The sequence below is a fragment of the Triticum aestivum genome, chromosome 1D, assembly GCF_018294505.1.
Source record: "Triticum aestivum cultivar Chinese Spring chromosome 1D, IWGSC CS RefSeq v2.1, whole genome shotgun sequence".
Lineage (NCBI taxonomy): Eukaryota > Viridiplantae > Streptophyta > Magnoliopsida > Poales > Poaceae > Triticum > Triticum aestivum.
The window spans coordinates 399,441,165-399,457,141 of NC_057796.1; positions in this window are offsets into that span (position 1 = coordinate 399,441,165).

Sequence of the window (15,977 nt, forward strand, 5' to 3'; positions counted from 1 at the left end):
GCAGGGAGGGAGAAAAGAGAGGCGAGGTTCGCGCGCCACGGCGGCGTCCGACGCCGTTTCCGGCTTGCCGGCGACGTGACGGGACCGCTGGTCAGACTCGCCGCTGCGGGCAAAGTGGAAGGGCGGGGGCGCGTTAGGAGGGGGAAGGAGAAAGAGACGACGGCCGGGTGTCGCGCGGTGGCCGCTCGACGCCGTCGCCGGCGGCTGGCGAGGTCCGGTTTCGCTGCTGGAGATCCATCACCGGCGTGTGCGAGAGAGACAGGGAGAGTCGCGCGGGGAAGGGAAAATGAACTAGGGTTTCCCCCCGCAGGCGCTGTGCACCCGAATTTGATCGGGCGAAAAGCAAGGGCGACCGTCGGATTTAGATCGACGGCCACGACCCGAACCCTAGCTCGGTGCTGGGCCTATCGGGCCGAAAGTGGCAGAGGCCGGTGGCGGCGGCGCATGCGCAGAAGCTGGGCCGAGGCTGCAGCTGCGGGCGGCCCAGGCCACGGGCAAGCTGCAGTGTTTTTCTGTTTTTCGTTTATTTGTCCAGATTTTTGGGTAAATTTTCACATAGTTCTCCTATTCAAATTTAATCCAACAAAAATTTGTTTAGACACTAGAAAAGTAAATAGAAAGAGTTCTGAAAATTAAAATAGAAATTTTTTAGAAAAAGAAAAGTCCATGAATTTTGTAAAGAAAATTAAAAAGTTCATGATTTTTTATTCGGTGAAAGAAAAGTCTTTGTAAAGAATAAAAGGTTCATGAATTTTTATTCATGTTTTTCCACTGCAAATAAAAATAAAAGTGCTCTTTTAAAAGTGAATAGAACTAAAGTAAAAGATTAAATTGTTGCTTCTCTAATGCATTTTTGAACCAACCGGTTAAAATTGCTTAGAGAGTAAAAGAGTACAGAATTGTTTTTAATAGCATATTGTAAAGTTTCTGCTGCAAAGTAAAAGTTTTATCCTCCAGTTAAATTGGAACCAACGGGAAAATTTAGTTGGAAGAAATATTCTTAGCAATGTTTTTTCCCTGTGTGTGAAATAAGATGCAGATAGTTTCTGCTATGACAAAAGAAAGATATTTGTTTTAAAGTTAAAATATGGTATTGTTATTTTCTGACCAACGTTCATGATAACAGTGCTATAATTCTATGAGTCTTATGTTCAAATTTTAAATATTTGATAAATTTTGTATCAAAGTGATCAATTTTTAGAGAACGGATAAAGATCAAGAAATGCTCTTGAACTAGAGAAATGTATATTTCTTGTTCCCGCTGCAATAAAGTTGATGATGATGATTAATTCTTAGCAAAGTTGTTTAATAGAAATACTGTCATCACATTGTTTATGAGTTATATGCATTATTTCCATTTCCGCCCAACGTGATATGGAATTAATGTAGAAGGATGATGTTTATTCTAATTCTGCCACAACGGTGATTTAGAATATAAAAGAAAGTTTCAAAAGTTTAATGTGCATTTCTTTTAACCAGACCAACGTAGGATTATTTTTATGCCCATTATTGTTTCTCGGACTAAAAGTTTTCCATGCTTTCATTCGTGAAAGCGAATGGCTGGGTACTTGTGACCCGAAAGATGACCAAGAAAGGTCATAACGTGAGGGAGTATGTTCTCTCTAAAGAATGACATCAAAAGAAAAGAGATAGATCATTGAGAGTCTTGGTTGATGAATGTCTTTCATGTACTCTCTATGAAGAAGATTTTTCAGTCAACATGATTTGAGATGCAACAAGCAACATGCGTGTTTAATTTGACCAATGTCGGATCAAGCATGTGTGTCAACGAGCATTCAGATTTATTCTTAAATTTGATGATTGAATATGCAGTCAAAAGAGCCAATTCTGGCATTTATGTTCCCTTACAGGGAATAACCCGCATGGCGGGAAAAGATGATTATGATAAAACCTGCATGGCGGGAAAAGTCTGGGAAAATACCTGCGTAACGGGGTAAAGCTGACATGATATTATGTCAAAAAAATCCCGTATGGCGGAAGAAATTCTGGCAAGAGAAAGATATGATAACTCATGTGCTTATAATGTATCCCACTCTGGGAGAAAAGAATGGAGTAGCTGAAAGGCGCAACCGTACACTTATGGATATGGTGCGCAGCATGATGAGTTATTCCAACTTGCCATTGGAATTATGGATGGAGGCGCTTGAAACCGCCATTCACATTCTCAATACAGTACCAAGCAAGTCGGTGCCCAAAACACCGTACGAGCTATGGACAGGAAGGGTGCCCTCCCTACAACACTTCAGGGTGTGGGGGTGCCCTGCTGAGGCCAAAATATTTAATCCAAATATTGCAAAGTTAGATCCCAAAACAGTAAGCTGCCACTTCATTGGCTATCCAGACAGATCAAAGGGTTTTCGTTTCTACTGTCCAGACAGATATACAAAGTTTGTAGAAACAAGACATGCAGTCTTCTTAGAGGACGAAATGATGAGGGGGAGCTTGGTAGCTCGGAAAATTGATCTTGAGGAAAAGAGGGTGCATGCACCTAATCCGATGATTCAGGAGCCATTTTTCTCACTACCAGTTGCAACTCCACCCATGAGAACTATGGGAGTAGACCCGGAACCTGTCCGTCAGGAGCCGACTGAACCCATAGTTGAGCATGAAAGGGAGGTGCAGCAGCAAATTTTAGAAGAAGTGCCAGAAGTTGAGGCACAGAATGTGCCGGAAACTGAGACCCTTAGAAGGTCTACAAGATCAAGAAAGTCAGTTATTTCTACTGACTTTAAAGTTTATAACATGGAAATAGTTCATACAGAAAAAGACCCCACCTCGTATGAAGAAGCCATGAGAAGCCCTCATTCATCGAAGTGGATGAAGGCAATGGAAGACGAGATGAAATCGATAAGTTTCAAAGATGTTTGGGACTTAGAGAATATTCCTAAAGAAGCCAAAATAGTAGGCTGTAAATGGGTCTACAAAATTAAGTATGACTCTAAAGGGAATGTAGAAAAGTATAAAGCATGACTCGTGGCAAAAGGATTTACACAAAGAGAAGGGATAGATTACAATGAGACATTTTCTCCAGTCTCATGTAAGGATTCCTTCAGAATCATAGTGGCATTAGTTGCTCATTTTCATTTAGAGTTACATCAAATGGATGTAAAGACGGCATTTCTCAACGGGGATTTAGAAGAAAATGTCTACATGAAACAACCCAATGGTTTTATCATGGAAGGCAAGGAAAATATGGGATGCCGCCTGAAGAAATCCATTTATGGATTAAAGCAAGCCTCTAGACAGTGGTATCTAAAGTTTAATCAAATGATTAAAAGTTTTGGATTTAAATAAAATATTGAGGATAACTGCATTTATGTAAAGTTTAAAAATGGGAAATATATTTTCCTAATCTTGTATGTGGATGATATCTTGCTTGCTAGCAGTGATGTTAGTCTACTACAAGAAACAAAGAAGTTCTTATCCTCAAATTTTGATATAACGGATCTTGGTGAAGCACCATATGTTTTGGGCATAGAAATTCACCGAGATCGGAACAATGGAGTCTTAGGACTATCGCAGAAAGCATATTTAGAAAAGGTTCTTAAAAAGTATAATATGCATGTGAGTAAACTCACACCTGCTCCAATAGTCAAGGGCGATAGTTCTGGGAAATTCCAATGTCCCAAGAACCAGTACGAGATCGATCAAATGAAAGCAGTACCATATGCTTCGGCAGTTGCCAGCTTACAGTATGCACAAGTGTGCACTCGCCCTGACTTAGCCTTTATCACCGGGGTACTCGGTAGATATCAGGAGAATCTAGGCATAGAGCACTAGAAGATGGTAAAGAAAGCATTGCGTTATGCGCAAGGCACGAAGGACTACATGCTAATATACAGGAGAAGTGATTCCCTAGAGATAAAAGGGTATTCAGACGCAGATTTTGCGGGGGGCAAAGATGATAGAAAATCCACGTTAGGATACGTATTCAACCTCGCTGGGGGAGCTATTTCGTGGAAAAGCTCCAAACAGTCGATAGTTGCATCATCCACGATGTATGCAGAATTCATAGCATGCTTCTAAGCCACGGGGCAAGCGATATGGCTAAAGAAATTTATACCCGACTTGAAAGTGGTAGATTGTATTCACAAACCACTAAAGATGTACTGTGACAACCAGCCTGCAGTATTCTATGCTCACAACAACAATTCGAGTAATGCTGTCAAAACAATAGAGATAAGGTATTATGTTGTGAAAGATAAAATACAAGATCAAACTATAAGTCTCGAGCATATAAGGAGAAAAGATATGCTTGCAGATCCGCTAACGAAAGGCTTACCACCCAATGTGTTCAAGGAACACTTAGCCGGCATGGGTTTAAGTGAAAGCCTTATGATTCCTGGATAGGCCCAAAAGGAACAGAATTTGTTTCTGAATAAAACGTATGTTGTAGCTGTATGATTCTATCAGCAATTAAGCTGTGACGATGAAACATGCTCTATGTACCAATATGTGATGAAGCAAATAAACTAGAAAGTATAAGGTTAAAAGTAAAGTTGATATCAAGGGGGAGAATGTTAGGTTGATCTCCTCCGTGTGGGCCCAACAACCCACCGGGCCCTTAGATCCGCGCCCTGATCGGGGGCGCCCAACCCTCTTCTGGTTGGTGGGCCCCTTTGACCCGCGCATATATAAACAAAGGTGGGGGCCGGGGCACGACTGACGAAGTTCGCCGCTGCCACAAACCCCACCGAAATCCCCAACCGATCTAGGGTTAGCGCGGTGCTCACGGCAAGCACACCACCGCCGCCATCTCTCAGCCATCACCGACTGCTACTTCACCATGGCCGGCTCCGGCTCGAGCTCGTCAGCACCAGGGAAAGGTAGGACCACCAGAGTCTCTAGCCTACCCCGATCCAGAGGATCTAACAGACACTATACACCTTGGACCAATATCGTTACTTGTAAATGTTGCTCAATACAGTACTAAAGGCGATGACATGAAGAAAATTGTAAAAGTATGTGATTATCTGTACTGTTTACCTGTTGATCCTACATAGATGACACAAATGATGGCACAGTACCATTAGTAGTACTCAATAGTAGACAACACGATATGATTCATAAAGTTGAAGTGGTATGAAGAACCGACTGCCCAATGAATTCCAATTACAAGTATTCTCTTCAGAACAAGATCCATATATCTACACTACTGCTTCCTTGGTCACCAACAAATAGCTATCTATTCCAGCAAAAAGAAACGTTATCTATGGATCACCAAAAAACCCAAGGAAGCCCCCACAAAGCCCCAGAATATCATAAGGAAAGCTAAAACACCTTGATCGTCAAATTTTCGTGGTGGTGCTGAAACCCATGCCGGCGTCTGGCACGACGGGCAGGTGTGGCTCCTCTTCAACCACCGGCGGATGCAGCCGAGGTGGAAGTCGTGGCCGCAGCGCAGCGGAATGCACGTCTCCGCGTCCAGCATCGCCTGCTCCATGCATAGGGCCACTCTAACCGACCGCCACATGCCGCCGTCGGCGTCCGGCATCTGCTCCAAGCATATGCAGCATCTGTCGCCTCCGGTACCCGTGCCGCCGTCGCCTTCTCCCGCACCGATGGCACCCTGTTCCTCGTCGTAACAGCCAGGGACTTCGCCGTCGTTGGAGTGGGAGGAGTCCGAGCTGTTGTTTCTGTACATGTAGATGATGACACAGAGGAACCAACAGGCGAAGGCGAAGGACACAAGCTTGCATGAAAAGGATGCCAAGCCGATGATAAGCCTGATAGGCAGCATTAGATCAATATCGATGTTGCTTATATCACAACGACGAGCACAAAGAAAGGTCGATGTATTTGCTCGAGGAGAAAAGGTAAAGATCGTTCGCTGCCATGTGATTTTTATTATTTGGAATCGACCATGTGCTGCTGTTATATTTCTGATGAAGTGTTCAGAAACCTAATCGGCTTAGCTTTCTTGATCGGGTCAAAATCGTTTGAAAGAATTGAACATGACGTGGAATAGAAGAAGGACTGTTCCCGATTGGCCACAGGCCCAGAGGGCCCTTCGTTTCACGATCTCCTGCACAAGGCCCACAGAGATTATGGCTGAACAAAATGGTGCAGGATCTTCTTTTCTTTATTTGTCTCAGAAAAAATCGATCCGTTCAATAAATAAAGAAGATCGTACCTTGTACCCTATATAAACCTCCATTATTGACTGGCCAAGAAATAGTATTATGCTGCCATGGCCTGTCTGTGCTATGTTGCTGTGTAAAACATAGGTTTTGGGGGAACTGGCTCAACCCTCAAAGGGGTGGCCTATTACATATATATAATGATGACATACAAGTCCAATACCAATAAGGTATGGTTTACACAGTAGGGCTACAATACGAAGTCTAACATCCTCCCTCAATCTCAACTCACTCCTGAAGTATCTAGGAGGTTGAGATTGCGCCTACAGACCTCAAACATGAGAGAAGGTAGAGGCTTGGTGAAGATGTTCGCAAGTTGATCTTTTGAAGAGATAAACTGACTTGTAGTAGCTTCTGTGCAACACGTTCCCTCACAAAATGATAGTCAATCTCAATGTGTTTAGTCCGTGCATGGAACACCGGGTTTGACGACAGAAACGTAGCACCGATGTTGTCACACCAAAGGACCGAAGGATGTGGCTGAGCAACTCCTAGCTCTCGAAGTAGGGACTCAACACTACAAAAAAAATACAATTCCGTGATGATACGTGTTTGTCGCAGTAGGTCGCGTTTTTTGTCATGCATGTACATCCATGACGATTTTATGACAGAATCAAGATAGTCATACCTGTGCTGTCGTAGAAGTGTTCCATGACATTACCAAAATTATCATCACGGAAGTGTCCACTTCCATGACGATAAATCGTGCGTCACAGAAGTGCTTTCGTCAAGGGTGACCGGCACGTGGCATCCACCGTAACGGAACGCCGTTAAGCTATCGGGTCGGGTTTTGGATCCGATAACCCATTAACAGCCCCGACCAATGGGAAATTTCCACGTGTAAAATTCTTATTGGCCGGACGAAACACATGTCAGCTCGTCAGTGGGTCAGATAGGCGCCTATGATATGTCGACACATGCCACGGCCCACCACTGGACCATTTAGCTTACAAAGCCGGCCCGTTTGACTTGGTCAAAAGTTAACGGGCTGGCCCATGAAAAGCCTGTTAATGGTCTCTTCGCAAATAGCCCATTTTACGGCCCGTTCACTCACGGCCCGTTAGGCCCTAAAGGAAATCGGCCCAACAACGTCATGTGGGCCGTCGAATATAACACCAGCCCATTTCACTTTCGGCCCATGTATGGCCCACGACATCTTTCGGCCCATATGAGGCCTTCATATCTTTCAGCCCTTTATAGGCCCACGGTGACTCTAGCCCATAATGAACAGTAATTTTCTTTATACCCGTTAACGACCCGTGATTTACATGGGCCGTTTCCAGCCCGTGTTAGCTTTCGGCCTATTGACGGCCCCATACGTTCTTGGGCTTCTTTTCGGCCCTCGATTACTTCTGGCCCGTTACTGGCCTGTTCCCCTAATGGGCCAAATTCGGCCCATGGCAAGAGTCGGCCCGTTACTGGCATGTTCCCCTAATGGGCCAAATTCGGCCCATGGCAAGAGTCGGCCCATTACTGGCCTGTTACCCTAATGGGCCAAATTCGGCCCATGGCAAGAGTCAGCCCGTTTCTGGCCTGTTAACCCGTTGCGCCGTTTCCAGCCCGTCCTATATTCTGGCCCATTAACGACCCGTTATGCCTGTGACAGAATTAAGCCTTTTCTGTCCTACGGTGTGTTAACGACCTATTACCGTGCTGGGTTGATACCAATTACGCCCGATTACGGCCCACGTAGACACATTTATCCGACGGCCCGAGGCCCACCGATTACAGGCCCATTTATCGACGGCCCGTAGGAGACTCATGGATCCTACGGCCCGTATATGGCCCATGGTAGTTGCGGCCACTAGCAAACCAGGGAAAAAGAAGACTAGGAAATAAATAAGGCCGAAACTAACGCTAGGCTATTAAGGCGATTGCACAGATTACATCCACTCGGCATCAAAGATCGCCACCAGTGCAAATATAGGGAACACCCTACACTATACAAAAATGGCTTGCTGTTTTCTTCAGCCGGTGGCTGCACGTTAAGAATAAATTTTGTATCGCACCAAAACAAATTACAACTATATAACAAAAGGAAGGTTGGCATAAAACTTAACAGTCTAGCAGATAAATGCACCACCAGAAGTTCAGAAGCTCAGTTCATTTGACCTGACTGTTACGTTTTCATGATGTATTGTCCGATGGAGCACCATAACCCTCGCCTTCATTTCCCCTAGGCTCCTGAACAACATGGCAAATGTCTGATAGTCTGGTTTCAAAACCATGCATATCTTGACGACATTGAGCAATGTTTCTCCTTGTTTCACAAAGGGTCTCTGTTAGGGAATGGACTTGTGTCTGGAGCGCAGATACAACATTGCTTTGAGCTTGCATATCTTGATCATGAGGCAGTCTGGACGATATTGCCTTAACAACCAACCCTGTATTACGTAGGAACGTGCTTTTGGCACTGTTAGTGGACATGTACTGACCCGCTGCAGCAAGAGCTGACATGGTTGTTATAGTTGCCTCGCCACCTTCAGAAGGTGGCGGTTCCACCATTTTTTCCATAGCTCGCTGAAAAGTTGAGGTTTTACATTAGTAGTACCAGAACATAAGATATTAAGGAGGCAGCAAAACCAAACAAAATAGCTTTGGTCTAAATACAGAACTTATTCTGGTGAACCCATGTAAAATATTAGTTGTATTTTATTGCAAAGTACATAATAAAACCAGGTTCCAAACATATGACCATGTACCATCGCTAATGTATTGTCTATTTCTTCACATTGTATTGAGGGCTAAGGATAAAGAGACGAAGTTTATAATACGGTAAGCATAGTATGACATCATTCATATCACAAAAACAACTGAGAACGGACAAACAGGCAATTGTAACGTTGTGTGGGCAAGTCCAGCACGGAACTAGATTACGGGTCAATATCAAAGGAACATCACTCCTCTCTTTTAAACCTTGTAAGGTGCAATGATACGCTAAGACAATTGTGTATAAAATTAAAAAGAGTAATAGACATTGGCTGCAAACCATGCAGTTCAAGGCACAAGTCAGAGTAAGTAGTAGTTAAAAGGCATGAGGATTAAGGACTTACAACAGCGGCTTTGACTGTTGTAGTCATGCCCTTCTTCTTGCTGGTGTGACAGTCCTTGAAGATTTCCACAGCATTTGGTTCAGGTACCTTTTGGTCCTTGCGGGCTTTCCTCTGCATTTCGAACAAGTCAATATAGATATGATAATATGGTACAGCGAAAAGAGTGAAACAGCAGCTAATTACAAGAGCCTCGCAGTGTGCAATATAGCTATGAGATCCTGTCGTCTGTTGGAATTTCACTTTCGTACGGTTGGCCTTGTTCTTTGAATAGTTCACCTACAAGAAGATAGATTTGTGTGGCACATGCATAAATAGGACTTCAACATGTGATCTGGTCACATATATATAATGTACCTGATACTTCGGATCAGACCATTATTTAACAAGGCCCCTCCAGTCTTCATCCGATATATTTTCCACTGGAGATGTTTGGAAAGTTCACTGTTAGCCTTGCCTTCAAAGTGAGTTTTCCTCAAGTTATACCGATACGGTCGCAGAGCAAACTTGAAAACATGGGTGCAAGCTTGTCTGGTTGCATCATCTTGGCTATCCAACTTGAACCTCATATGTTGAAAATTATGGGAGTCTCATTATCAGCAACCTAGAAAGTATGGGACAAAGCAAGACGATATTACTAGTTTCGATACATAACCATACTTACAGATAAATGGTCGAGGAAGGTGTTGAACTGGGTTTCGTCTTTGTCATTCCTGTACTGAATCCATGTTGGGAGGATACGTACATGACACCTAACGGCAACCGCTGCCTCTGATACTAACTTGGCTGACTCTGTAGCATCACGTGGCCTTTTTAAACCTGCCTCAAAACGGATCTCCATTCTTCCTCCTCTAGATTTAGTTAACCTATCGAGCATTGTCCCTGATGTTTGTTTCCTCTTGCACCTAGGTGCTAGTCCAACAACGAACATAGGAAGTGTTAGTGTACATCAAACTGTGAGACTACATATAAAGAAGCATGCAACTGTAACTTGACTCCAGCAACTACCTTCTTGCTGTTGAAGCTCACAAGGTTCATCTGATATTGCCAACTCGTCTTGTGTCAAGAGTGCTTGGGAAGTAGTGTCAGGTGGCAAGGGAGCTTGGGAACGTGCTGCTAGCTCAGTTGACGCACGAGTAAGTCGTGCAGCTAGTAGTACTGTGGTAGGTGTTGCAAGAACTAGGGCTGTCTCTGCTTGTTTGGTGGCAGCTATTTGTTTCTGTTTGGCTTTTCTGCAACTCGTGTAGCATGGGATGCCGTGTTTGTAGAATTTTCCGCTTGACTTTGACCTTCTATTGCACCATCAGTACCAGCAGAATCTGCAGGATTCATCCGCTTCTCATTCCCTGCCATTCTGTGTTTCTTCCTCTTTCTCTGTGCCATGTTAAGTCAAGCCGACAAGAAAAACGAATAACACTTTAGTTCTTCAGAACAAATTGATGTGTGATGCAGACGAACTGAACTTTGATGTTAGACAACCACATGATAGGAGGATGTAATATGTATGAAAAACAGGACGAAAGAGATAACCAGAACTATGATGTGTAAACTAAGAAGAAGACATTTCACCAAATTAGAAGCAATGCAATGGAAGGTAGACACCATATGAAAGATGCTACAAATATCGCTCTGCCAAGTTAACAGTGTCTCATCATAAATGACGTTTAAACAAATGTGAAGCAGTACAAGAAATAAATCATATGCAAGATGCAAACAACATCACACTACCATGTTAGAGGTCTCTCGTCATTAGTGCCATTGCATATTCACAACATTGCATATTCACAACTTATGATGTGTAAACTAAGGAGAAGGCATTTCAACAAATTAGAAGCAATGAAAGCTAGACACCATATGAAAGATGCAACGAATATCACTCTACCAAGTTAAAACTGTCTCGTCATAAGTGCCATTTCAACAAATTAGTAGTACAAGCTAGAAAAGAATGTGAGATGTAACCTATATCACACTCCGAAGTCAAACGTGTCTTATGATAAGTGATTGTTGCAGGTTACACAACAGTAGTAATTTGATGTAAGAACATGGTGTGATAGACAGATATTGTATGTTCTAGAAACAGGAACACGTGTCTTATTCAAGTATAATGTGTAAAGTAAGCAGATGGAATTCACCAAAATTAGAAGCAATACAAGCTAGACATCACACATAACATGCAACCACATATAACAGTGCCAAGTTAGAGGGAGCACCGGTGATGCTGCACTAGGGGAGACGTGCTCATCATAAACACAGATTTGTTGAGTGTCTATGCATGTGTTGTCTTGGAAATCATCTTGGGGGTGTGGAGGAGTAGAAACTGTAGAGGCCCTCCGTTCGGAAGGAGCATTCCGCTGCCTTGCTAACTTCGTCCTTCTTTATTGATTTTGAATTGTCAAGTAAAACCGACAAGAAAAAGCAATAAAATTCTCTCTTCAGAACTCATTCATGCATGATACTGACAATCACTACTTTGATGTAAGGCAAACACATGATACCAGGATGGAATATGTACAAAAAACAGGACGGCATGGCATGTTCACAACTGTTTGTGTAAACTAAGCAGAAACCATTCCAGTAAATAAGAAGCAATGCAAACTAGACACCACAAGAAAGATGCAACCAATATGACTCTGCCAAGTTAAAAGCGTCCCATCATAAATGGAATTTCAACAAATTAGAAGCAGCGCATGCTATAAATCATATGAAAGATGCAACTAATATCGCACTGCATATACTAAAGGTGTCTCATCATGTTGATTGATGCGGGATACAAAAAAAAGTTTTATGTAAGGACATGCTTAATAGATAGATGTACTATGTACTAAATACAGGAAGGCATGTCACATTAACAGGTATAATGTATAAGCTAAGCAGACTAGCACATGCAGTTTAACCAGATTGGAAGAATTACAATCTAGACACCATATGCAACATGCAACCACATATCACGCTGCCAAGTTAGAGCAAGCACCTGCGATGCTGGTGTAGGGGAAATGCTGTAATCAACTACAGAGCTACGTTCACTATCTTCATCTAGCATTTCTGTTTCTTGAGAATCATGTCGGGAGGCTGACGCTGCATTCTTTAAATGAGGAGTAGTCCCCTTGCCTGCCTGCCTCGTCATAAGTGATTGATGAGGGATACACAAGAACATTAGTTTGATGTAAGAACATGGTTAATACACAGATGCACTAGTATGTACCAAAAACAGAAAGGTATGTCATATTCAAAGGTATAATGTGTAAGCTAAGTAGATGCAATTTAACCAAATTGGAAGCAATACAAGCTAGACATCCGGCTGGAGTGGTGAGCATGATCATCTAGGACCTAAGAGCCTGGTGGGAGGCGGGCTGCTTCGCCACCATCGCAGCTTTTTAGTTGGCTTCCAGGTGATGCCTATCTTTGCTGGGCTTGTCACTGGCTCGGCCAGTGCCCTGACTAGCTATTTGTCTTCTGGTGCTCACGGGATGGTGGTTCATGTAAAAAAATATCTTTCCTTATCTTACCGACTTTGGCCTTTCGAATACAAGCTAGACACCATATGAAACATGCAACCACATATGACACCGCGAAGTTAAAGCAAGCACCTGGGATGGTGGTTCATTGCGAGCGAGGTCATCAACTCCAGAGCTACGTTTACCGTCTCCATCTGCTGACACTGCACCCTTTATAGCGCTGTAACGTGTCTTGCCTACCCGCATACGAAGCTGGAGCGACTTCTCTCTTTTCTTTTTGGCTTCTCTCATGGCAGCAGAGTCTGAAATACCCTTGCATAAAAACAAAATAGTGAGAGTAAGGGTGAAGTGTGTGCAGAACTAGTGCACTATAAAAGTAGCAGATAGCAGGTGGCTGAAAAATAAATTACAGGAGACATATGATAGCTCTACAACATTGCATGGCAAACAAAATTAGATTCTACTCCGTATGATTTTGTAATATATGAGCACAGGAAATGCAGGTACTCCTCCAGCACACCACCACATGTGGTCATATCTAAGATAACAGTCGACTGAAAATAAATAGGTCAGTCGATTTTTTTAATGAACCGTCCGATCTATAAGGAACGGGCAGATGGCCTTCGTCTACCTCCCGCCAGTCACTGTTGACGATCTTTCTCGAACCGCCAGCGACCACCGGCCCAGACCCCTGCCTCCGCCGCCCCCCCTCCCATCGACCTCACACCACCGCCGTGCTTGGCAGCGCCCCCAGGCCATCCTTTTAATCCCGGCCGACCTCCAGATCGGGCGCCAGTAGCTCTAGGCCGCACACGCCCCTAAGATAAACACCAAGGCACTGCTTCCCCGGCGTAATAGGCGTACTAGCGCCTGTTACGCCGGGGAATGCTTCCGTTAATTGGGAATCAACTGGCCAGAAATTGAAATTCAGGGGGGCGACGGACCTCTAGCTAAGGTGAAATAGTATATGAGGAGAAACCTTGTGCATCGCGAGTTACTAGGAACATCTAGTATCAAGAAGAAGCAGTCAACTAGTGTCTTCTGTGGGATGAATACCGTGCAAGCAGAGACGTAAGATTTGCACGAATAAGGGAAGAGGAGTACCTTTTTCAGTTGCCGGTGTGGTCACCTCGACATGTCGCGCCGATCTTCTTCTTTTTACCGGGGAAACCGATGTTCTGGAGGGTGCAGGCTTGGACAAACCCATGGCCAAATTGTTGACTGTGTTGCCGTGGCCGTATGTCGGCGGAGGGGAAGCAGATCCGAGGCAGCGAAGGACGGCGTAGCAGGAACAACTCCGGTGCGGTGGAGGGTGGCGAAGTTGGAGCGGCAGCGGTGAGGCGCAGGACGGCGTGGTTGAACTGGCTCGGGTACGGACGGCTTGGCCTCGGCTTCAACTACTAGCCATAGAGGGCGTTGCGGTTGAGGTTGCGGTGGACGACGCCGTCGGGGTATCGGCTCCGGCGTGATGGAGGAGGGCGGCGGTTGATGGGTGGGATGGGGTGGTGGATGGAGGACGCCGGGGTTTCGCGGCTGGTGGAGAGGTAGTTTTGGCGCCCACGGAGTACGAATGGGGAATCGGACGGGTGGGGGGAACGATGTTTCGGTCTGGGACGCGCTTGTTTTTGGCTTTTTTGAACAGAAGATGGGACGCACTTGTTTAAAATTTGGGGAAAGTACAAACTTTGCCCCCCTCTTAAATTTCGGACCTACTGCGGGTCGGGGGTAGGATGGTAATCCCAGGTGTCCCAAATAGTGGGCGGGAGCGATTTCGGCCGCGCGCATGTGTGCTTAGGCGGCCATTGTGTATGAATGTTTTTCAGATGCGGTTGCGTGGCGTCTAGATGAAGCTACAAACCTACCCCGGTTTAGACCTTTGGACGTCCGGCCGGTAGGTTTCACGGGTCGGAGTTATTAGAATAGTAATTTCCTTGTACTACCAAACATTGGTCTCACGCGGTTTCGGGCGAGTAGAGGCTCTTTTGGCGCTTCGTTCAAAATTTTGAAACACAAGCATTCACGTTTAGAGTACTCTTGAACTATGAGGATTGACCTAAATAGACAACGTTATATTTGACCTTGTATGTTTGAAAACCTCATTAAATTATCCGCTTATTTTTGAAATTTTGACACTTGAAAATCCTATAACTACGATTATTTTGTAATGGAGGAGCTAAATTTGAATCTATTTTGTACACGACTACATATGCTATTATGTACAAAATCAGAGCAAAGATTGGTGCCCCCGTAATTTAGGTATGGTTTACAAATGCCATGATATCAAATTCAAATAATTGAATGGACTTCATGTTAAATTTGATTTTTTTAAACCACCTTAAGTTGAATTCAAATGTATGCTAGTTCATAGGTAGCTATTTATAATGTCCATTGTGTAACTTTTGTATGTATAATGTGCTTTACACACATAACATGAACTATACTGACGTTTATATTCGATTGCTAAAGCGATGCATTGTCTGGAGTTCAAAATACTAACTATGTGGATCAATTGTGTCGAATAATAAAATAGACATGCTCAAATTCTATAGAATCTAGATGTCTGATGGATCAATGACCGCTCCTTACGCGAATTGCAAATATCATCATCCCATCCTAATATTTGGATACAATTTATATCTTTAATCAATGTGTAGAGCAGTCTTTTACGTGTAGTTTCACTCTCCATCGGTGGTCTCTCACACATGCTCACACACTCTCTCCCGAGGTGTCTTTCTCGCACACATGCTCTAGATATAACCCTCCCTCCCTCTCGTAACCATTTACAATTGTTTTCACTAACCATTATCACAAGCACTCTTCCTCTCGCAAACATACACACGCACAATCCTCATCGACCCTTTCTATATACATGGACCTGCCTACGTGTCTCATGTACGCACATTATCTTTACGCATGTCTCTCACGCATTGTCTCACACCTCTCTTCCTAATCGACGAGTACGATTCTAGCAGAGCATTCTGTAGGATGCCCCTTAAAGTTAGGTTGGATGAATAGTAATATCAGAGATAAAGGGGTTACCTTAGTCCGAGAACCTAGGGTTACAAATCCTAGCCGGCTTTGTCAGTGGACACAGAGTCCTTCACAATTCTGCTATCTTTGTCTTGTACGACTAGTCATCCATGGGTCTTCCTAAATGCGTCACGGGCCGACCAATGTGGCGCAGGACGGAACCGAACGAAGGGCCTCACCTCGACCCACCGGACCTCACGCGGTGACACACCCTCTGCCCCCACGTCTCATTATCTTCTCACACCCACACATACCAACACAAACACCACACACACAGAGAA